This window comes from Bufo bufo, chromosome 1, assembly GCF_905171765.1.
Source record: "Bufo bufo chromosome 1, aBufBuf1.1, whole genome shotgun sequence".
Classification (NCBI taxonomy): domain Eukaryota; kingdom Metazoa; phylum Chordata; class Amphibia; order Anura; family Bufonidae; genus Bufo; species Bufo bufo.
This window is the reverse complement of record NC_053389.1, coordinates 527,908,546-527,932,886: the sequence shown is the minus strand read 5'-3', so window position 1 is coordinate 527,932,886 and position 24,341 is coordinate 527,908,546.

Sequence of the window (24,341 nt, the reverse complement as noted above, 5' to 3'; positions counted from 1 at the left end):
CCACTTTAATTCCTGAACTGGAGCGCGACCGTAAGATGCGCGAGTACAAGCGCACGCTGATAGAGGCGCTCTTGAGAGCATTCCCACATGTCACAGGGGAACAGGTGGAAGGTGAAGGCAGAGGAGTGGCAAGAGGTCGCCAACGCAGCTGTGTCACGGCCAGCTCATCTGAGGGCAGGGTTAGCATGGCAGAAATGTGGAAAAGTTTTGTCTCCACGCCACAGCTATCTGCACCGACACCTGATACGGAACGTGTTAGCAGGAGGCAGCATTTCACTAACATGGTTGAACAGTATGTCTGCACACCCCTCCACATCCTGACGGATGGTTCGGCCCCATTCAACTACTGGGTTTCGAAATTGTCCACGTGGCCAGAGTTAGCATGTTATGCCTTGGAGGTGCTTTCCTGCCCGGCGGCCAGCGTTTTATCTGAACGCGTATTCAGCACGGCAGGGGGCGTCATTACTGACAAGCGCAGCCGCCTGTCCACAGCCAACGTGGACAAGCTGACCTTCATAAAGATGAACCAGGCATGGATCCCACAGGACCTGTCCCTCCCTTGTGCAGAGTAGTCCTTATTAACTGCCTAAAACATGTCTTGTTGTGCTACGGGCCACTTCTTTATTTGATACAAATTTTATGAAACCCACAGTTGAATGAAACTCTTCTCTGTCTGGGCGCCGGGGCCTAACCAGATGAAAGTGGCCGGTTAAACTAACGGGTGACATGAAGCCATAACCTCTGCCATGCTACCTCTGTCTTCTGTCTGGGTGCTGAGGCCTAAGTCAAATAAAGCGGTCTTCTGCTGTGCTGGGGGATATGAAGCTAATCTCTGACCTCTCTCCTCTGTCTGGGTCCAAAGGCCTAAATCACTGAAAGAGGCCTTCTCCTGTGGTGTGTGATATGATGCCAGAATATGTGCTGTGGGGCCTCTCTCCTCTTCCTGGGTGCAGGGGTCAAATAAACTAAATTGTGGCCTACTCCTGTGGTGGTTGATATGATGCCTGATTCTCTGATGTGGAACCTCTCTCCTCTGTTTGGGTGAAGGGGTCAAAGTAACTAAATGGTGGCTTCTCCTGTGGTGGCTGATATGATGCCAGAATATGTGCTGTGGTGCCTCTCTCCTCTTCCTGGGTGCAGGGGTCAAAGTAACTAAATGGTGGCTTCTCCTGTGGTGGCTGATATGATGCCAGAATATGTGCTGTGGGGCCTCTCTCCTCTTCCTGGGTGCAGGGGTCAAAGTAACTCAATGGTGGCTTCTCCTGTGGTGGCTGATATGATGCCAGAATATGTGCTGTGGTGCCTCTCTCCTCTGTCTGGGTCCAAAGGCCTAAATCACTGAAAGAGGCCTTCTCCTGTGGTGTGTGATATGATGCCTGAATATGTGCTGTGGTGCCTCTCTCCTCTTCCTGGGTGCGGGGGTCAAAGTAACTCAATGGTGGCTTCTCCTGTGGTGGCTGATATGATGCCAGAATATGTGCTGTGGTGCCTCTCTCCTCTTCCTGGGTGCGGGGGTCAAAGTAACTCAATGGTGGCTTCTCCTGTGGTGGCTGATATGATGCCAGAATATGTGCTGTGGGGCCTCTCTCCTCTTCCTGGGTGCAGGGGTCAAAGTAACTCAATGGTGGCTTCTCCTGTGCTGATTGATATAAAGCTGATGGTTGTGCCATCTGACATGGTTGCCAGGGTCTGATTCAATGGGGGCCTACTCCTGTGGTGGGTGATCTAAATGCCTGATTCTCTGCTGTGAAACCTCTCTCCTCCGTCTGGGTGTAGGGGTCAAAGTCTTTCAAAGTCGCCTTCTCCTGTGCTGATTGATATGAAGCTGATGGTTGTGCCATCTGACATGGTTGCCGGGGTCCCATTAAATTGTGGCCTACTCCTGTGGTGGTTGATATGATGCCTGATTCTCTGATGTGGAACCTCTCTCCTCTGTTTGGGTGAAGGGGTCAAAGTAACTAAATGGTGGCTTCTCCTGTGGTGGCTGATATGATGCCAGAATATGTGCTGTGGGGCCTCTCTCCTCTTCCTGGGTGCAGGGGTCAAAGTAACTCAATGGTGGCTTCTCCTGTGGTGGCTGATATGATGCCAGAATATGTGCTGTGGTGCCTCTCTCCTCTTCCTGGGTGCGGGGGTCAAAGTAACTCAATGGTGGCTTCTCCTGTGGTGGCTGATATGATGCCAGAATATGTGCTGTGGTGCCTCTCTCCTCTTCCTGGGTGCGGGGGTCAAAGTAACTCAATGGTGGCTTCTCCTGTGGTGGCTGATATGATGCCAGAATATGTGCTGTGGTGCCTCTCTCCTCTTCCTGGGTGCAGGGGTCAAAGTAACTAAATGGTGGCTTCTCCTGTGGTGGTTGATATGATGCCTGATTCTCTGCTGTGAAACCTCTCTCCTCCATCTAGGTGTAGGGGTCAAAGTCTTTCAAAGTCGCCTTCTCCTGTGCTGATTGATATAAAGCTGATGGTTGTGCCATCTGACATGGTTGCCAGGGTCTGATTCAATGGGGGCCTACTCCTGTGGTGGGTGATCTAAATGCCTGATTCTCTGCTGTGAAACCTCTCTCCTCCGTCTGGGTGTAGGGGTCAAAGTCTTTCAAAGTCGCCTTCTCCTGTGCTGATTGATATGAAGCTGATGGTTGTGCCATCTGACATGGTTGCCGGGGTCCCATTAAATTGTGGCCTACTCCTGTGGTGGTTGATATGATGCCTGATTCTCTGATGTGGAACCTCTCTCCTCTGTTTGGGTGAAGGGGTCAAAGTAACTAAATGGTGGCTTCTCCTGTGGTGGCTGATATGATGCCAGAATATGTGCTGTGGGGCCTCTCTCCTCTTCCTGGGTGCAGGGGTCAAAGTAACTCAATGGTGGCTTCTCCTGTGGTGGCTGATATGATGCCAGAATATGTGCTGTGGTGCCTCTCTCCTCTTCCTGGGTGCGGGGGTCAAAGTAACTCAATGGTGGCTTCTCCTGTGGTGGCTGATATGATGCCAGAATATGTGCTGTGGTGCCTCTCTCCTCTTCCTGGGTGCGGGGGTCAAAGTAACTCAATGGTGGCTTCTCCTGTGGTGGCTGATATGATGCCAGAATATGTGCTGTGGTGCCTCTCTCCTCTTCCTGGGTGCAGGGGTCAAAGTAACTAAATGGTGGCTTCTCCTGTGGTGGTTGATATGATGCCTGATTCTCTGCTGTGAAACCTCTCTCCTCCATCTGGGTGTAGGGGTCAAAGTCTTTCAAAGTCGCCTTCTCCTGTGCTGATTGATATAAAGCTGATGGTTGTGCCATCTGACATGGTTGCCAGGGTCTGATTCAATGGGGGCCTACTCCTGTGGTGGGTGATCTAAATGCCTGATTCTCTGCTGTGAAACCTCTCTCCTCCGTCTGGGTGTAGGGGTCAAAGTCTTTCAAAGTCGCCTTCTCCTGTGCTGATTGATATGAAGCTGATGGTTGTGCCATCTGACATGGTTGCCGGGGTCCCATTAAATTAGGGCCTACTCCTGTGGTGGGTGATCTAAATGCCTGATTCTCTGCTTTGAAACCTCTCTCCTCCGTCCGGGTGTAGGGGTCAAAGTCTGTCAAAGTCGCCTTCTCCTGTGCTGATTGATATAAAGCTTATGCTTGTGCCATCTGACATGGTTGCCGGGGTCTGATTCAATGGTGGCCTACTCCTGTGGTGGGTGATCTAAATGCCTGATTCTCTGCTGTGTAACCTCTCTCCTCCATCTGGGTGTAGGGGTCAAAGTAACTAAATGGTGGCCTACTCCTGTGGTGGGTGATATGATGCCTGGTTCTCTGCTGTGGGACCTCTCTCCTTTGTCTGGGTGCTGTGGTCAAAATAATAGTAAGTGACCTTCTCCATTGGTGGGTGACTTGAAGCCTGATTCTGTGCTATGGGACCTCACTCCAATTAATATTGTTTAATTTTTATTTATTTTATGTTAACTCATCATTTCCCTATCTACATTTGTTTGCAGGGGATTTAACTACATTTTGCTGCCTTTTGCAGCCCTCTAGCCCTTTCCGGGTGTGTTTTACAGCCTTTTTAGTGCCCAAAAGTTCGGGTCCCCATTGACTTCTATGGGGTTCGGGTTCGGGATGAAGTTCGGGTCGAGTTCGGATCCCGAACCCGAACATTTTTCGAAAGTTCGGCCGAACTCGTCGAACCCGAACATCCAGGTGTTCGCTCAACTCTAGTTATATCCAATGGCTGACAGGTGACATCTGGAATCATTCCCCCTCCCTGTCTTTTCCATCTGGTGAGGACGTCTTCCAGCCATGACTTGTGTCTGCATAGTTTGTAACAGAGACATCCTTGGTTCCTCCCTTTTCCAGACTCCACCCTACTTTTCCCAAACCTACACAATCTCCCTACCCTGCTGATACCCCTAAATCTGTGCCTAGTGCTACTCCATCTGCCCATATCACTGTGCCTGCTGTGTGTGTTTTTTTTTTCTTAAAGGGGTATTCCCATCAAAATGATCACTGTTAAATCTCTTAATGATTGGACAGTGATCATTTTTCTAAATACATTTTATTACCCAATTCCCACCCTTTATGAGAAAATAAGTCCCCTCTTACCTGATTGTTGTCTTTCGTCTCCCCTGGTTACGGCCACCTCTCCTGTCGAATCCCGCCGGGCCGCACTTGCGCAGAAGACTGAAGATTTTCTCCCGGCCGGGCCGCGCAATGTCCTGAACGCGCACGCCGCCGCGCGTGCGCCATGATTACTTCTTCCTGGCCAGTATAGTACAGAGCCGTGGCCTGGCCGGGAGAGAATGTTCAGTGTTCTGTGTAAGCGCGGCCTGGCCGGGAGAAGACGTCAATCAAGCACAGCCGAATCCAGGAAGTGAACGTGGTGCTGGACGAAGGTAAGTATGAAAATTGAAGATGGGAATACCCAGGTGTATTCCGGTAGGTAAAAGTTATTTCCTATCCACATGATAGGGTATAACAGATCGTTACCCCCTGCAGGCCCCCTGTTGCTTACCTCAAATGACCGCAATGGCCAGTCGCAAATGTATGTGGCCGCTCCAATAATTTCTATGGGAGTTCCAGAGATAGCAAGTACAGTAGGGGCCTGCAGGGGTTTGGGGCCCCTGTTCTTGTGATCAGTGGTGGTGTAGGCAGTAGGACCCCCACTGCTCTGATTGTTATCCTGTGAATAGGAGATAACTTTTACCTACTGGAATGCCACTTTAAGTATCAAATTGCGCTGTTTGTCCTTGACCCCTGTCTTCTATGGGTATCCTAAGGGTGGATCCAGGGGTGGAGCCTGGCAGGGTTACCAATGCACTTCAGGCCCTGAAAGGCTTGTTTTAAAAGTGTAAAAGTCAAATATGCATTCCGTCATAGAATTGCGTTATGGTCTGTGGTAACGGAATCCATAATGCAATTCACCTTTTACCAGTAACCTGAAATTCGCTCATCTCTACTAACAACCCACCAACTATAAATCTATATTATTTTCTTTTAATATGCAATTTTGCTTTTGATCACTGTATACCTCATATTGGGCTATACATAATACAGTTGCGAACTTTACATGTTAAACTGAAATGGGATTTATCTGGCGAGACATATCGAACGAATGCAGACAAAAATGGAAGAAGTTGGTTGTCCATATTAGCCTGTAAAGATGGCCATGCACACTAGATTTCATTTTGGATTTCATCATGCCCTATCCCTTTGATGGCTAACCTCCGGCACTCCAGCTGTGGTAAGACTGCTGGTACTCAGGAACAGGGTTAGGATAAGAGACATACCATCAGGCCCCTGTTATTCACTTATCCTATAACAAAGGACACGGACACCGTTTCACTTTTAACTCGCTTTTACTGGGTGATGATCGGCCACAGCTAAGCATTATAACGGCAATTTTAAACTCCTCCTCCAACCACTCCTTCGGTGCGGTGTGCCAACCCCTGGACCCCAGAGGGCACGTGCGCCAAATCTGTTCCCACCATGGTGCTGTTCTCTACATTGCCGCCAGCTGTGACTTCCGAATTCCGCTCCAACACAGAGATCATTTCCGCCCGCATGAATCACCAGTATTACCGGCCCCACAGACCGAAGACCCAAATCAACCACCTCAGGTAACAGCTGTGACCATCGAAGGCCCCGTATCCCCTTCCAAAAAACCTCTACTTCCCTGAATCCAAGGCTTAGACCTCCAGGCCTGCGTTCCGCCCTCTTTTCTGCCCAAAATATGTAAGAGTGGCCCAACAGCCACACCACCGGACGAACAGCCCCTAAAAGAGAAAAATAATGAAACATAGATCTGCCATGAATACCTTAATCACCATAAAAATGTATTTATTTTTTGTGTGTCTATAATGCCATGGCAGCAAACATAATAACTAAAACCAGCAAATCAGGACGAATATATTGCGCAAAACAGGCCGACCGCCACCTGCCAATGCGCATCACCTCTGATTCCGATAAACCCGCCCTAGCCGCCTCTGTGGCCGCACCTATACGAAAAGAGTGAGTGCCGAATTCACCAGGCTCCACCCCCGAATGCCTCAAGCAATTGCGCAAGACCGAAGAAAACTGAAATTTCGTAAATGGTAACCCATCAGCATGCGCGAGAAAATTTACACCTCCTATCCGAACCGACTTGTATTCAGACACCAACCGAACCGGGCAGGCTATTCCCGGTACTGGCAATATCGGTAACCATACCCCACTCCCCAACTGGTCTGTCTTCGACCTTTTTATATGGACTCTGAGAGCATTATTACCCAGCACGACATCCAACTCCGACAAGCCACCAGGTCTAGTGCCTGAAGGCGCCACTAGCTCCCCCACCCTTAGAACCGCAAAAAAGGCGAGACTGAAACTAGCCGCCACCATAGCACACTCAAAAGCTGATGAACAAACCACCCCGCAACACTCAATCAACTTGCATAGCAATGTAAAAGAAGTAGGCCGTCTACTATTCCTCACTACATACTCCCTCTGCCATCCCTTCATGGCCTGCCTCACCACAAAGTTTTTTGTCACATCCGCCCATCCACACAACTTAAAGTAAAATGCCACCCCCGCAAACGCCGCCGCGCCACCGGGGCAGAGACCCCCATGGACCTCATCCCTAACAGCCATTCAATAGTAACCTCTAAACGAATATCATCCCTCTTAGCGACCTCTCTTACCCCTCTCACAGCCAACCAGTCTGCCCAGGCCTTACCATGTGCCTGCCACGTCGACGGTGACACCGACGCACTCACAAGGGACATCAACTTCTGGCTACTAGCTGCCACAGGTACTGTGGGCAGTCCATTCCATCCGACTCCGCCTCCGGAAGAAGCTCCCAAAACACCTGCCAATTGAAGCGAGAAAGAGCATCAGCGATCCGGTTGTCGACCCCAGGAACATGCCTGGCCCTAAAATAAATGTTACGCTCCAGGCAAAGGAGGACCAAGTGCCGTAGCAATGCTAACACCGGGAGGGATGATGATGACAAACAATTAATACATTGAACAGTCCCTAAATTATCAGACCAAAAACAAACATGCCGATTCGCTAAACATTCCCCCCAGATCTCCACCGCCACCACTATAGGGAACAGCTCCAGCAGAGTAAGGTTCTGAACAAGCCCCGAGGCACGCCAATCCTCCGGGCCAGGAAGACGCGCACCACTCCGTTCCCAGTATTGTGCCAAAACCACAGGAGCCAGCCGCATCAGACCACAATGCCAGCTCCGAGTTTGAAACCTCCTCCGCAATAAAGCAAGTGTGCCCGTTATAGGCACCTAAAAAAGAACTTCACACCCTCAAGTCAGCTTTTAGCGATTTCGTAAGTCGAATACGATGCCGAGGGGACTGGACTCCGCGCGTAGCCAAAGATAGGCGCAGCGAAAAAGGCATGACTCGGCACGCAAAGCAAAGTAAACCCAAGAGAGACTGGAGTTGCCATAAGGAAACCTTCCGCAACACCAAAAAACCATCAATCAATCCCATGAGGTTATTCAATTTGTCTGCAGGGAGACGAAAGACCATAGCGGCCGTATCAAACTCAATTCCTAAAAAGGAAAGACAGGTCACCGGACCCTCTGTTTTTTCGGCCGAGATAAGGACTCCAAAACGCGCCATTAACTCCAGAAAGGTGGACAGCAGGAATCGGCAGCCGTCCCCCTCCCGCTGAGCCACAAAAAGGAAGTCGTCAAGATAATGAATCACTGACGACAACCCAGACTCAACACGCACAACCCATTCCAAAAATGAGCTGAACATTTCGAAATAATGGCACGAAATAGAGCACCCCATGGGCAAGCACATGTCGTAGTAAAAAAGACCCTCGAAACAACCTCCCAGCAAATGAAAACAGTCAGGGTGAATGGGCGGAAGTCTAAATGCCGATTCTATATCTGATTTGGCCAGAAGGGCACCCTGACCCGCTGTTCTCACCAACGCCACTGCCCTATCAAACGAGACATACGTTACCGATGCTTCCTCATGAAGGATGGCATCATTAACGGACGAACCCCGGGGATGAGATAAATGATGTATGAGACAGAATTTTCCTGACTCTTTTTTAGGAACTACGCCCCACGGCGAAACCCTCAAATTAGGAAAAGGATGGGCTACAAAAGGGCCGGAAATCCTTCCCGCTGACACCTCCTTCCGCAACTTAGCCTCCAGTACTTCCGGGTTTTCCCTGACTGACTTAAGATTGTCAGAATAAACCGGGGACCTATTAAGAACAAACGGTTTGAAAAAACCCTCAGAAAAACCGTTACGCAGCGTGAAAGCAGCCTCCTTATTGGGATACCTGTCTAGCCACGGCGCAATCTCTACCACGCTGACTGGCGTCCTTGTGCTCGAAAGAGGTTTTTTTTCCGGGCCTAACCTGGGACCTGGTACACCTACCCGCTGTGTGAGGGCCCCCACAAGACAAGCATTCGTGCTTGTATTTGCACAAACCAGCATACTTGCAGAAACCTTCATTAAACACTGGTCCCTGGGCTGTTGAGGCCCCGGTCCCAGCGGCCGCCCCTTGAAAGGAAGGGGGTCATTGTGACACCATCAGGTGAAGCCATACATCCGTGGCCTTCACCCCCCACCCCAGCGTCAACTGAAGCGCCAATGCCTCCTAAACTCTTCATCATATCTCCACCACGCACTGCCCCCGTGAGCCTTATACGCACTATAGATAGTGTCCAAGTATATGAACAACTCAGAACAGCGCTCGGGGTGCCGCTGACCCATAACGCAACCCAGAACTGAGAACGCTTGCAACCAATTGTTCGTAGTCTTTGACACCTTCACCCTCCTGTCATACGGCTTATCTAAAAAACGCTTTTCTTTATCTACCGTGTGTTGGTCAACCGATATCAAAGACCAAATGTCCACATATTGGTTGGACCAAATTTTTTCCCGCACCGCCTCCTCTAAATGAGAACCTAAGGGGCTAACCCCGCAGAAAAAGGAATCCTTATGCACGCTCGCCAACACCGGGGGGACCCTCTCAGAGGGCGACGAGGCCTCCTGTGGATCCGACCCCGGTTCTGACGCCGCAGCCACCGGAGCCGCTGGGGGCAACAAGGACGGCAATTTGTCCAATAAGGATTTCAGCAACACTTCCAGACCCGTACCGGATCCACCCGCCCCCCAGGCCCCCGCAAATTGGTACTCACCAGCTGAGGAAGGCATCGGCGCCGCCATTGCAGGTACAGGCACGACATCCCTGTGAGCCGCCAAAGTAGCCAGGCTAGAGGCCCTGGACCCCTCAACCGGAACCGGTCTGCACCGTCTGGAACGCGGTGTACGAACAGACTCCCCTGATGTGCCTGAGGACCCATACGAGGACGACGGGGAGCGCCATCGAGAGGATCTGGACCGCCGACTGTATCTAGACGACCGGGAACCGCGCCGCGAATGGCGACTACGGCGGTCCCGCCGGCCCCTATTCCTGCCGTCCACTGACGAGGAGGGGGACAATGACAACTCCCTGCGCCTGCGTGATCGGACAGCGGGGGAGGGACCGCAAGTGGCTGAGAGGGTTGTGAGGGAGGGGCCAATTGAGGGGAGTCCGAAACAGGCATACCCCCAGCAGGAGACACTTGCAGTGGCTGAAGTGTCTGAGCCAGCCCCAACCACCCAGAAGGGGGGGGCAACATGTCTCCCTGCAGTGGCAGAAGAGGAGGGGGGGCGCCTGTTGAGAATTTGGAGGGGTTAATGGGCGATCCTCATCTACCTCTATACTGTTGCCTGACCCCATGTTGAACGCTCCTGCAGCCTGCCACGCTGAGGTACACAGTGGCTGAAGTGGAAGGAGCGGCGGAAGGGGCGGGGCCAACTCCCAGCGGCGCAAAACCGCCGCCGGCTGGCACACAGAGGCCGCGCGCCTGCGCATACCCACTGAAGCTGGAGCAGCGCCCGGAGAGGAAGGAGGCGAGTGCCCCAGACGTACCGGAGAGCGGTGAGTCCTCCCCGAACCGTTACGCCACCTCGAGAGCGCACAAAGCGTGAAATACGGGCATTTAAAGTTTTTCGGCACCTCTCCAGTGCCTCTCCATCCCGAGCCCCATGCCACACCACTCGGGGAACCACCTCCGACCACACAATGACCAATTCCCTAAAGAAGGCCGGGAACCTTTCCAGATCAGAGCGCATGAGCGCCATTAACTCAGTAAGCCGTAGGGCACAGAGATCATTTCCGCCCGCATGAATCGACAGTATTACCGGCCCCACAGACCGAAGACCCAAATCAACCACCTCAGGTAACAGCTGTGACCATCGAAGGCCCCATATCCCCTTCCAAAAAACCTCTACTTCCCTGAATCCAAGGCTCGGTCGGCACAACAAAGGGGCTAGGTGGGAGTGGAGCAATCACCTGTGGTGTCCCCACCGCATCAGTCATCACGGGCGCAGGAGGGATGGAGGAAGAGGAAGCGCTCAAGCTGCCTAAGAACGAACGCAGCCAGCCCTCCCCTTCCTTACTGAACCTTGCCAAGAGCGCATCCCGGAGGTGAGTGTCTCTTGCGGCCATAGCTCTTGGGGGACAGGCAGCCAGCAGAACCTACCAGCTTGCCCTCACCGAACAGAGGAAGAGGCAGGAGCAGGGGGGGCGTATTTATAACCTGTCATTGCCACCTCCCCTTCCTGCTCCTTAGCCCCACCGCCACTCATTTAACCCTTCCACCCCCCACTCCCAACTCCTTTTAACCCCCACATCGCCCAGACGGGCCCAGTCTGCAGGGTCAAAGCAAAGGAGAGAAGAGACAGGGGGGGAACGGGGCCTGCTCTTATAACCTGGGAAGGGATGGGGAACACCATCAGTCCCTCATCACCCTCCCTAAACTGTCGGGTGCTCTCCAAACTACAACTCCCAAGCTGCACACTTGCTTGGCTGTTCTCAGAACGCCATAGAAATGAATAGAGCATTCTGGGAGCTGTAGTTTCACTACAGCTGGAGTGCCGGAGGTTAGCCATCGCTGCCCTATCCTCTGTTGCTGAGAAGATAATCCATTCCCAGAGTCCTCTGCAAGTGGCTTATTCCCCTTTCCTATAGAAAACTGATAGTGATTAGAGATGTCCCGAACTATTCGCTGGCGAACATCGCTTGTTCGCGTTCGCCGTGGTGGGAGAACATATGCGATGTTCGGTCCGCCCCCTATATGTCATCATTGAGCAAACTTTGACCCTGTACCTCACAGTCAGCAGACACATTCCAGCCAATCAGCAGCATACCCTCCCTCCCAGACCCTACCACCTCCTATCAAAAAGCAAGGACAGCATCCATCTTAGATTCATTCGGAAGCTGCAGTGTTAGTGAGAGCAGGGAGAGTGCTGCTGCTGCTGCTGATTTAATAGGGAAATCGTTAGCTAGGCCAGTGTTCTGTGTCCACTCGAGTCCTAAAAGACTCATCTGATCTGCTGTAAGGACAGCGTCCTGACAGCACCCCAAAAAGCCCTTTTTAGGGCTAGTACATCAGTCTGCTTTTTTTTATTTTTTTATTTCTCTGTAATATAATTGCAGTTGCCTGCCAGCGTGTGTGTCAGGCCCACAGCATGTACTGTGCCCTCTACTGCCAGTGCCCAGTGCCACCACTCATATCTGGTGTCACAGTAGCTTGCATTTAAAACAGTAAAAAAAAAAAATCACTGTAATATAATTGCATTTGCCTGCAAGCGTGTGTTTCAAGCCCACAGCGTGTACTGAGCCCACTGCTGCCAGTGCCCAGTGCCACCACTCATATCTGGTGTCACAGTAGCTTGCATTTAAAACAGTAAAACTATTTTTTCACTGTAATATAATTGCAGTTGCCTGCAAGCGTATGTGTCAGGCCCACAGTGTGTACTGTGCCCACTACTGTCAGTGCCACCACTCATATCTGGTGTCACAGTAGCTTGCATTTAAAACAGTAAAACAATTTTTTCACTGTTATATAATTGCAGTTGCCTGCAAGTGTGTGTGTCAGGCCCACAACGTGTACTGTGCCCACTACTGCCAGTGCCAACCACTCATATCTGGTGTCACAGTAGCTTGCTTGCATAGTACCACTAATCGAAAAAAAAATGACAGGAAGAGGCAGGCCACCCCGCAGGGGCCGTCGTGGTCGTGGTGCTGTGATTTCCTTTGGCCCTAGAATAATGCCCAGTGTTCAGAGGCCACGTATCCTGAACTCGAAAAGTACTGAGGACATAGTTGACTGGCTAACACAGGACACCCAACCTTCTACAGCTTCCGCTCAGAACCTTGACGCACCATCCTCCTCCAGCTCAGCTTCGGGCACCTCTCAAGTTACCACTCACCCGCCTGCCGCCACCACCAACACTAGCACCACAGCTGCTTCACTTGATCTGTCAGAGGAGTTATTTACACATCAGTTGGAAGAAATGAGTGATGCGCAACCATTATTGCCAGAGGATGTAGATAACAGGGATATGTCTCAGCCAGGCAGCATTACACACATGGACGTACGGTGTGATGATGTTGTACCCGCTGCTGCTTCCTTTGCTGAGTTGTCAGATACAAGTGAAGCGGTTGATGATGACGATGTGTCCGTGGATGTCACGTGGGTGCCCGCTCGAAGAGAAGAAGAACAGGGGAAAAGTTCCGATGGGGAGACAGAGAGGAGGAGGAGACAAGTTGGAAGCAGGGGGAGGTCATCGCAAGGAGCTAGTGGCACAGTCAGACAGCATGTATCGGCACCCGGGGTCAGCCAGACAGCACGCCAATCAACGCATGCTGTTGCCACCACCAGAATGCCGTCATTGCAAAGCTCAGCAGTGTGGCATTTTTTTGGTGTGTCTGCCTCTGATAACAGCGATGCCATTTGCAACCTGTGCCAAAAGAAACTGAGTCGTGGGAAGTCCAACACCCACCTAGGTACAACTGCTTTGCGAAGGCACATGATCTCACATCACAAACGCCTATGGGATCAACACATGATGAGTACAAGCAGCACACAAACTCATAGCCACCATCCTCCTCCTGGTCCAGCATCTTCAGCCACATCAACCACTGCTGTCCTCCTTGCCCCCTCTCAACCATCCGCCACTCAGCCTCTCACCTTCAGCAGTTCCTGCTCATCTGCCCACACTCAGGTGTCTGTCAAGAAAATGTTTGAGCGTAAGAAGCCAATGTCACAGAGTCACCCCCTTGCCCGGCGTCTGACAGCTGGCTTGTCGGAACTCTTAGCCCGCCAGCTTTTACCATACAAGCTGGTGGAGTCTGAGGCCTTCAAAAAATTTGTAGCTATTGGGACACCACAGTGGAAGGTACCCGGCCAAATTTTTTTAACAAAAGGCAATCCCCAACCTGTACTCTATTGTGGAAAAGGAAGTCATGGCATGTCTGGCACACAGTGTTGGGGCAATACCTGGTCTGCAAAGCACGGTCAGGGCAGGTATATCACGTACACTGCGCATTGGGTAAACCTGCTAACGGCTGCCAAGCATGGAATGCGTGGCTCTGCAGAGGAGTTGGTGACACCGCCACGACTTGCAGGTGATGAAGACGCCCTAAATCAGAGCATTTGAGATGCACTCTGGTGCTCCAAATCAATGTACCCACCCAGGGGTTAATATCCACGCGTGGCTGAGAGACTAGACGCTGACACATAGATGGTCAATGCAATCTCTAACTTTTATTACATGGGGTAAGCGTATATACATCTTCAGAAGAGGGCAGTCCTCACTGAGGCTTATACATTGTTTTATTGGTTAAAAAGGAAGAAGAGATAAGAGAGAGGAGATAACACCCTGGCATCTGCGCACTGGGCCCTACTTTGGAATGTAAACTAATGTAAACATCTGGTTACCATCGCCATTTTGTAATGGCTTCTATTCTAACAATAATACTGCATACGTCATATGTGACACTTCAAAGAGGTGCTTCTCTATAGGCAGTGAATAATATATACATATCATCGAGCCATATGATTGGCTTATGCACTCCTTCACACTCTATATACCTCCCTTGGGTCACCTGTACAAGGATGAGAAAACAGACACTTCCCACAGCACAGCTCTTTGCCCCCCTCTTTTCTCCAGTCTTGAAACAAAGAGGGGGGTGGGTGGGCACTTGGAGAAGAAAAAGTTAACTCATTACAGTCCTAGAGATACAAAATATAGAATAAAATTCACTCATCTTTAACACAGGCAGGCCTGCTGCCACCTCCTCTACTCCTCCTACTCCATCCTCTTCGCTAACCTCCTCGGCTGAGTCCTCTTCTGCTGCTGCGTCTTGCTCCACATCAACTGCACACCCCCAGATCCCCAGGGGCTATTCCACATCCCGGATACGACAGTGTCACGCCGTCTTGGGGTTGACTTGCCTGAAAGCAGAGAGTCACACCGGACCAGCACTCCTGTCCGCAGGGTGCTCATTGTCACCTATCTGGTACCCGTGGTGTTGTACGTGGCTGGGGGGGAAGAACAGACCTTCAATGAGATCAGTGAGGACAAGGAACGGGACATGAGTAGCTCGGCATCCAACCTTGTGCAAATGGGGTCTTTCATGCTGTCATGCCTGTTGAGGGACCCTCGTATAAAAAGACTGAAGGAGAATGACCTGTACTGGGTGGCTACGCTACTAGACCCCCGGTATAAGCAGAAAGTGGCTGAAATGTTACCGAATTACCGGAAGTCGGAAAGGATGCAGCAGTTCCAAAACAAGTTAAAAAGTATGCTTTACACAGCGTATAAGGGTGATGTCACAGCACAACGGGAATCTACCAGGGGAAGAGGTGAAAGTAATCTTCCTCCTACCACAAAAACGCCGGCAAGGACAGGACGCTTTACAGACGTGTTGTTGATGGAGGACATGCAGAGCTTTTTAAGTCCTACGCATCGCCACAGCCCTTCGGGGTCCACCCTCAGAGAACGACTTGAACGACAGGTAGCAGACTATCTCACCTTAACTGCAGATATCGACACTCTGAGGAGCGATGAACCCCTTGACTACTGGGTGTACAGGCTTGACCTGTGGCCTGAGCTATCCCAATTTGCAATAGAACTTCTGGCCTGCCCCTCTTCAAGTGTCCTGTCAGAAAGGACCTTCAGCGCAGCAGGAGGTATTGTCACTGAGAAGAGAAGTCGCCTAGGTAAAAAAAGTCTAGATTACCTCACCTTTATTAAGATGAATGAGGCATGGATCCCTAAGGGACTGACAGTGGGGGATGCATTTGACTAAAAAAGGCCTGATGAGATGCCTTGGGCTAAAAATGGTCCACACGCTGCTGTATTTAATCTCTGCATGCCGAAAGACTTGCGTGACTTCTCCGCCACCAACTAGGGTTCAAGCCGCAATGTTTTAGTGCACTTTCTGCCTGGAAAACATCAATTTTTGAATTGTGAACAGACCAAAAGCGATCGGCTGGATAATTTTGCATAGAAAAAACATAAATTTTCTTTGTAATCATCTAAGGTGATCATTAACCACCTCCCGTCTCGCTAACGCCGAAAGGCGTGACTGCGGCGGCTCCCTCAGGTCACACTAACGCCGATCGGCGTCATCTCGTGAGACCCGAGATTTCCTGTGAACGCGCGCTCACAGGAGTGCGCGTTCACAGGATCGCGCAGTTCACAAGTTCATCTGCAGCCTGCCGGCCGCAATCATTGGCTGGAAGGCTGTGGATTTTTGAAATGACCAATGAAATGGGTATGTCAGACGCTATTTTGAAAATAGCGTCTGATATACCTGCTACCTGCTCCTCTGGTGGTCCATTTTGCTTGGATCGACCACCAGAGGACACAGGCAGCTCTGTAAGTAGCACCAATCACCACACATACACATTATCCTGTCACTTATTAACCCCTTATTTAGCACCTGATCACCCATATTTGACTCCTTGATCACCCCCCTGTCCACCCCCCTGTCATTGATCACCCCCCTGTAAGGGTCCCTCATCACCACTAGGTAGTTAGCTACTTGCTAGGTAGTTAGCGCCCAGCCCACCGCACCGCAGTCACTGATTAGTCGCTGATTAGCATCATCGCTGTCGCTAATCAGCACTAGTACTATATAGTATCTGTAAGTGATCAAGACTGATCGCAATCAGATCTAGATCAGTACATTAGGGTCACCTTAGGCCCTACAAAAAACGCAGTGTTCGCCTGCGCACACTTGCGTTTAGTCCGCCCCACCGCAGTGACAGAAATTATTTTTTTATGATCACTGCAAAAACACTGTAAAATCGCTGCACCGCTATAAAGCTCCCTTTTGAGCTTTTTGGATCTTTATTAGCGATCGCAGCTTTACTTCGCAAGCACTCCTTTTTACTAGGTAAGTTTGCTCTTTTTCCTGGGTAGTCTCAGAGGAATACCCCCTAAATTTAGTGAGCCCAAAATGTCAAACAAGGGGTATTCCCCTGAAGAGGCCTACAGGATTCTGGCCATGATGGATGAAAGCAATGGGGGCGCCTCACCCGCTGAATCCAGTGGTTCAGAATATGAACCTGTAGACAGCAGTGGCACTCTAACCGCTAGCGAAGATGACGAGGTTGAGGTCCCTGCTACGGTCAGGCGTACCCGATCCCATGTCAGGGTTCTGCATACCCCGCATGATGAGCCTCATTTGCAGCAGACTGGTGCTAGCACTGATCTTGTTTATGGTGCGGCATACACCAGCAGCGCAGCACATCCTGGACCTTCTACCAGCACTGCCGTATTCCCTGGTGAAGTGGCGAACACCAGAAGGGCAGTTCAAGCTGGTACGGTGGCACGTGCAGTAACTCCCCCATCGCAGCCACTGCGTTCACAGGCCCGTTGAACCCTTAGTCTCCCAGAGGTGCTGGCAAATCCTAATTGGCACTCCCCTGCTTCCGCCGCACCTGTATTGCCCCCTTTCACCGCCCAGTCTGGAGTTCGTGTGGAGACAGCTCATTTAGGATCAGCCCTCAAGTTTTTTGAGCTGTTCTTCACTGCGGATCTCTATGACCTAGTTGTGGCAGAAACCAACCGCTACGCCACACAGTTTATTACCGTCAATCCGGAAAGCTTCTATGCCCAGCCTTACCGGTTCATCGGAACCGGTTATCAGAACCAGTCACATTTTCCGAATAAAAATTTTTTTTGGGCCTTATGCTCAGCATGGGTCTAACAAAAAAAAATGTATTGCGGTCATATTGGTCTAAAGACCCAATACATTACATGCCCATGTTCTCTGCTGCAATGTCCAGGGCACGTTTTGAGGTCATCATGTGCTTTATGCATTTCGCTGACAATAACACCTGTCATCCATGAGGCCACCCTGCTTATGACCGGCCCCACAAAATTCAGCCGCTCATAGACCATTTGTCATCCAGATTTGGGACTTGGTGTCACCCTTACTCCACAAGGGGTACCACTTATACGTGGACAATTTTTACTCAAGCGTGGCCCTCTTTCGGCACTTACATCTAGTCGGAATTCAATGCTGTGGCACCGCACGACCTAGTCGCCGGGGCTTCCCCCAACGGCTCATTAGTACCCGACTTGCATGGGGGGAGAGGGCTGCCTTGTGTGACCAAGAACTGCTCGCGGTGAAGTGGAGGGACAAGAGGGACGTTTACCTTCTGTCCACCATTCACGCAGACACGACAGTTCAAATTGACAGGGCAACTGGAGTCATTGAGAAACCCCTCTCTGTCCACGACTATAACCTTCACATGGGAGGGGTGGACTTCAATGACCAGATGTTGGCTCCCTATTTAGTGTCCCGCCGCTCCAGACGCTGGTATAAGAAGGTGTCTGTATATTTAATTCAATTGGCTGTATATAATAGTTTTGTTCTCTACAGTAAGGCTGGGAGAACAGGATCCTTGCTCAAATTCCAGGAAGAGATCATTTCGGAAATCCTGTATCCAGGAGGGTCCGTGCCCCAAGTCCCTGATGTAGTGAGCCGGCTACATGGCAGACACTTCCCCAGTGTCTATCCTGGTACCCCAACTCAACGTTCCCCAAGAAAAAGATGTTGTGTCTGTAGCAGGGGTGGAATAAGGGGTGACACCACCTTTTTTTGTCCTGACTGTACTGACCAGCCTGCCCTATGCATAGGGGAGTGTTTCCGCAAGTTCCACACACAGGTACACTATTAGTGTAGGGATTGCGTGACACAGGACAGGCACACAGGGGTCTTAGGGCCCTTTCACACAGAGCCAGTGGCGTAGGGATCGCCATAGCAACCATAGCAGTGGCTATGGGGCCCTACGCCACTAGGGGGCCCGTCCGACCGCATTCAAATTTTTAATTTTTTTTTATTAACACACACAGACACTACACACAGGCAGCCAGGAGGTGGCGTAACTACCGGGGAAGCAGCTGCTTCGGGGCCCGACAGTTTATTTTCAAGTTAGTTAAATATCGATGTCTTACTGTTCAGGGCCCCTTCACAGCAGCGGTCTTAATGTTCCCTCGCTAATGTGCTCTAATCTTACTGTATATACTAAAGTCTCCTGATGTGTCTGGGATTCGAACCCACAACCTCCAATGTATCAGTGTATCAGAGGCAAAGCATTAACCCTCACAGCCATAAAGAAGGCATTGCAACTGACGACTGACGACTGACGACTGACGACTGACGACTGAAAAAATTTGACACTTCTACTGTTATAGCTGGCTAAGTGTACATCTATACACATGACAGCTGCCCCAACACACCCAGCACTGCTATATCTCTATATGACAGCTATCCCAGCACACTCAGCTCTGCTATATCTCTATATATGAGCAGCTATGTGTATAGATTTACACTTAGCCAGCTATAACAGTAGAAGTCTCATAATTTTTCAGTCAGCAGCAAGGCAGCTATTATGGTCTTGAGGGTAGGTGCTCTGCCTCTGATACAGAAGGTCGTGGGTTCGAATCCCAGCAGAAACCTTTTCTGAAATACAAGCAGTGACTCCATATATGGACATACAGGGCGGGACACAGGAAGAGGCTGCATCGCATCTCTGACATGGAGGAAAGTAGAAGTGTTTATTTTATTTTTTTTTAATACCCGACTGTTACTGCCATGGGGGGAGGGGGGGGGGGGGCACTTGATACTGGCACATGGGGGGGGGGGGGTTGGCACCTGACCTGATACTGGCACCTGGGGGGGGGGGGGGGGTTGGCACCTGATACTGGCACATGGGGGGGGGGAGAGAGAGGCACCTGATACTGTGGATGGTACTGTTCAGGGGAGGGGGATCTGTGTATGGCACTATTTAGGGGAGTGTGGATGGCACTGTGGATGGCACTATTTAGGGGAGGGGGGATCTGTGGATGGCACTATTTAGGGGAGAGGGATCTGTGGATGGCACTATTTAGGGGAGAGGGATCTGTGGATGGCACTATTTAGGGGAGAGGGATCTGTGGATGGCACTATTTAGGGGAGGGGGGATCTGTTGATGGCACTATTTAGGGGAGGGGGGGATCTGTGGATGGCACTATTTAGGGGAGGGGGGATCTGTTGATGGCACTATTTAGGGGAGGGGGATCTGTGTATGGCACTATTTAGGGGAGGGGGATCTGTGGATGGCACCATTTAGGGGAGAGGGATCTGTGGATGGCACTATTTAGGGGAGAGGGATCTGTGTATGGCACTGTTTAGGGGAGGGGGATCTGTGGATGGCACTATTTAGGGGAGGGGTGATCTGTTGATGGCACTATTTAGGGGAGGGGGATCTGTGTATGGCACTGTTTAGGGGAGGGGGATCTGTGGATGGCACTATTTAGGGGAGGGGTGATCTGTTGATGGCACTATTTAGGGGAGGGGGATCTGTGTATGGCACTATTTAGGGGAGGGGGAACTGTGGATGGCACTATTTAGGGGAGGGGGGATCTGTGGATGGCACTATTTAGGGGAGGGGGATCTGTGGATGGCACTATTTAGGGGAGGGGGGATCTGTGGATGGCACTATTTAGGGGAGGGGGGATCTGTGGATGGCACTATTTAGGGGAGGGGGGATCTGTGGATGGCACTATTTAGGGGAGGGGGGATCTGTGTATGGCACTATTTAGGGGAGGGGGATCTGTTGATGGCACTATTTAGGGGAGGGGGATCTGTGGATGGCACTATTTAGGGGAGGGGGGATCTGTGGATGGCACTATTTAGGGGAGGGGGATCTGTGGATGGCACTATTTAGGGGAGGGGGGATCTGTGGATGGCACTATTTAGGGGAGGGGGGATCTGTGGATGGCACTATTTAGGGGAGGGGGGATCTGTGGATGGCACTATTTAGAGGAGGGGGGATCTGTGTATGGCACTATTTAGGGGAGGGGGATCTGTTGATGGCACTATTTAGGGGAGGGGGATCTGTGGATGGCACTATTTAGGGGAGGGGGATCTGTGGATGGCACAGAGGGGGGGGGGCCCATAATTTTTTTTTGCTATGGGGCCCATGCATTTCTAGCTACGCCCCTGCACAGAGCTGCCACAAACCTCTCCTTTCACCTGGGAAAAAGTGCATAATGTACTTCGCCACATCTCTGGGCGCTTTGCACATTGTCCGTTGAGGAAGGAGAGGTTTGTCCTCTAAAGGTAAGAAAGATAAAATAAAAAATAAAATAATATCACAGGTAAGCAAAAAAGTTAATGTTCTGTTTCAAAAGTTCAATAAAGTTTAAAAAAGTTAATGCTCTGTTCAAATGTTATATAAAGTTAATGTTAATAAATTTATTGCGTTGCGGCCTGTTTTTTTTTTTTTTTTTTTACCTTCTAGGTGGACCAAGCGATCAAGCAGCTGCAGCACTGATGTGCATTCTGACAGAAGCATTGCCGAGGCTTATGAGCTGAGGGGCGGTGTTCATATGCTTTGGCAAACACTTTGTATATAAAAAAAATTAAATTAAATTCCGGCAATGATTTATTCATCTACATCGATTGATGTGATTGGAGAAATCGGGTTTGCCAGGGCATATGAGCTGAGTGGGTTTGGATGTTGGGCGGAGCTCCTATGTCCTGGCAGACGCCTTTCCCCTCCTTTTTTTTTTGCACATTTTTTGGCAGAGATTTTTTCATCCACATTGATCGATGCGAATGAAGAAATCTGTGCCGTTCATTTTTTCTTTCAGCCCAGAGGCTGAACGGAAAAAAAAAAATCTCATTACCCGTATGCTCAATATAAGGAGAATAGCAGAAACTCCTAATGCTGCCCATACATGTAATGATTGCGGAGACCCTCAAATGCCAGGGCTGTACAAACACCCCACAAATGACCCCATTTTAGAAAGAAGACACCCCAAGGTATTCGCTGAGGGGCATATTGAGTCCATGAAAGATTGAACTTTTTGTCCCAAGTTAGCGGAAAGGGAGACTTTGTGAGAAAAAACAAAACAAAATCAATTTTCGCTAACTTGTGCCAAAAAACAAATCTTCTATGAACTCGCCATGCCCCTCACAGAATACCTTGGGGTGTCTTCTTTCCAAAATGCGGTAACATGTGGGGTATTTATACTGCCCTGGCATTTTAGGGGCCCTAAAGCGTGAGAAGAAGTCTGGGATCCAAATGTCTAAAAATGCCCTCCTAAAAGGTACTCATTGGAATTTGGGCCCCTTTGCGCACCTAGACTGCAAAAAAGTGTCACACATGTGGTATCGCCGTACTCAGGAGAAGTTGGGCAATGTGTTTTGGGGTGTCTTTTTACATATACCTATGCTGGGTGAGAGAAATATCTCTGTAAAATGACAACTTTGTATAAAAAAATGGGAAAAGTTGACTTTTACAGAGATATTTCTCTCACCCAGCATGGGTATATGTAAAAATACACCCCAAAACACATTTCCCTACTTCTTCTGAGTACGGCAATACCACATGTGTGACACTTTTTTGCAGCCTAGGTGCGCAAAGGGGCCCAAATTCTGAAGAGCATCTTTAGGATTTCACAGGGCATTTTTTATGCATTTGGATTCCAAATTACTTCTCACGCTTTAGGTCCCCTAAAATGCCAGGGCAGTATAAATACCCCACAAGTGACCCCATTTTGGAAAGAAGACACCCCAAGGTATTTCGTGAGGGGCATGGCGAGTTCATGTAAAAAAAAAAAATTTTGTCACAAGATAGTGGAATATGAGACTTTGAAGGAAAAAATATATATAAAAAAATACATCATTTTCCGCTAACTTGTGCCAAAAAAAAAAAGATTCTAGGAACTCGCCATGCCCCTCACGGAATACCTTGGGGTGTCTTCTTTCCAAAATGTGGTCACTTGTGGGGTATTTATACTATCCTGGCATTCTAGCACCTCAAGAAACATGCCAGGTGCTCAGAAAGTCAGAGCTGCTTCAAAATGCGGAAATTCACATTTTTGTACCATAGTTTGTAAACGCTATAACTTTTGTGCAAACCAATAAATATACACTTATTGGATTTTTTATTATCAAAGACATGTAGCACAATAAATTCTGACACAAACTTGTATAGAAATGTAATTATATTTGAACAATTTAACCAGATAAAGTTAAAAATACACTTTTTTTTAGAAAATTGCGGTCTATTTTGATTAATATCGGAAAAACGAAAAATCTTAGCAGCAATCAAATACCACCAAAAGAAAGCTGTATTTGTGAGAAGAAAAGGAGGTAAAATTCATTTGGGTGCCAAGTTGCATGACCGAGCAATAACCGTTAAAGTTGGGAAGTGCCGATTTTGTAAAATAGGGCCTGGTCACTAGTGTTGAGTGCGAATATTCGAATTTCAAATTTTTATCTCGAATATCGCAACTTCGAGATTTCGCGAATATTTCGAATATAGTTCCATATATTCGCGAAATCTAATATTCTTTTATTTTTATTTTTTTCATCTGAAAATATATGATTCCTCCCTGCTTCTTGCTTGTGGGTCAATGAGCCATTGGCCCACAAGCAACTGAATTGAAGCTGGAAGGAATCACGTTTTTAGATGGACCAAATATGACGAATATTCTAAATAAAGAATATATTGCTGTATATTCAATTTTAGAATATTCGTCCTATTCTAATCTAAACCAATAATCTCGGTTATAATATTCGAGTTCACGAATATTACAACAGAAAAATCGTAATGGTTAATACGTGTGCCCGAGCGCATGACAAAATCGTTATTTAATCAACTTCAGCATACAACACCCCGACAAGCGTCCCCGTCACCATGGGAACGCCTGTGGGTTAGAAAATACCATCGGATCTGAGTTTTCCCTGAGATTATAAAACCTCAAATCCAATGATACTGTATATTCTAACCCACAGGCGTTCCCATGGTGACGGGGACGCTTGTCGGGGAGCAGTATGCCAAAGTGGAATATTATTGCTCTAACTTCGTCTTTTAGAATATTCGTAATATTGCTCTAACTTCGTCTTTTAGAATATTCGTAATATTGCTGTAACTTCTTCTTTTAGAATATTGCGAATATTCTAAAAGATGAAGTTAGAGCAATATTAAGAATATTCGGAAAATACACATAGATTGTAATTTAGCTAATATAGCGCTATAATCCATTTTTTTTTTTGTCTCTTTTTTTTGCCTCCTCTGAACTTCAGTTTTGGAAAATATGTACACTATTAAAAAAATTACTTTAGCAGTATATTAGCTAAATTACAATCTATATGTGTATTTTACGAAAATTCGTAATATTGCTCTAACTTCATCTTTTAGAATATTACGAATATTCTAAAAGACGAAGTTAGAGCAATATTAAGAATATTCGTAAAATACACATATTAGCCTAGCCATAGTCAATTAGTCATAGGAACGTTCCCTTATACTATCAAAAGAAAAATCGCAATACACGATTAATTAAATCGCATATTATTCGCAATAAATGGAATAATTACGAATATTCGATTTCGACGAATATAACACGAATATTCAATCGAATATTCGCGAAATATCGCGAAATCGAATATGGCACCTCCCTCTCATCACTACTGGTCACTAGGGGGGTATATACCTGTGGTCC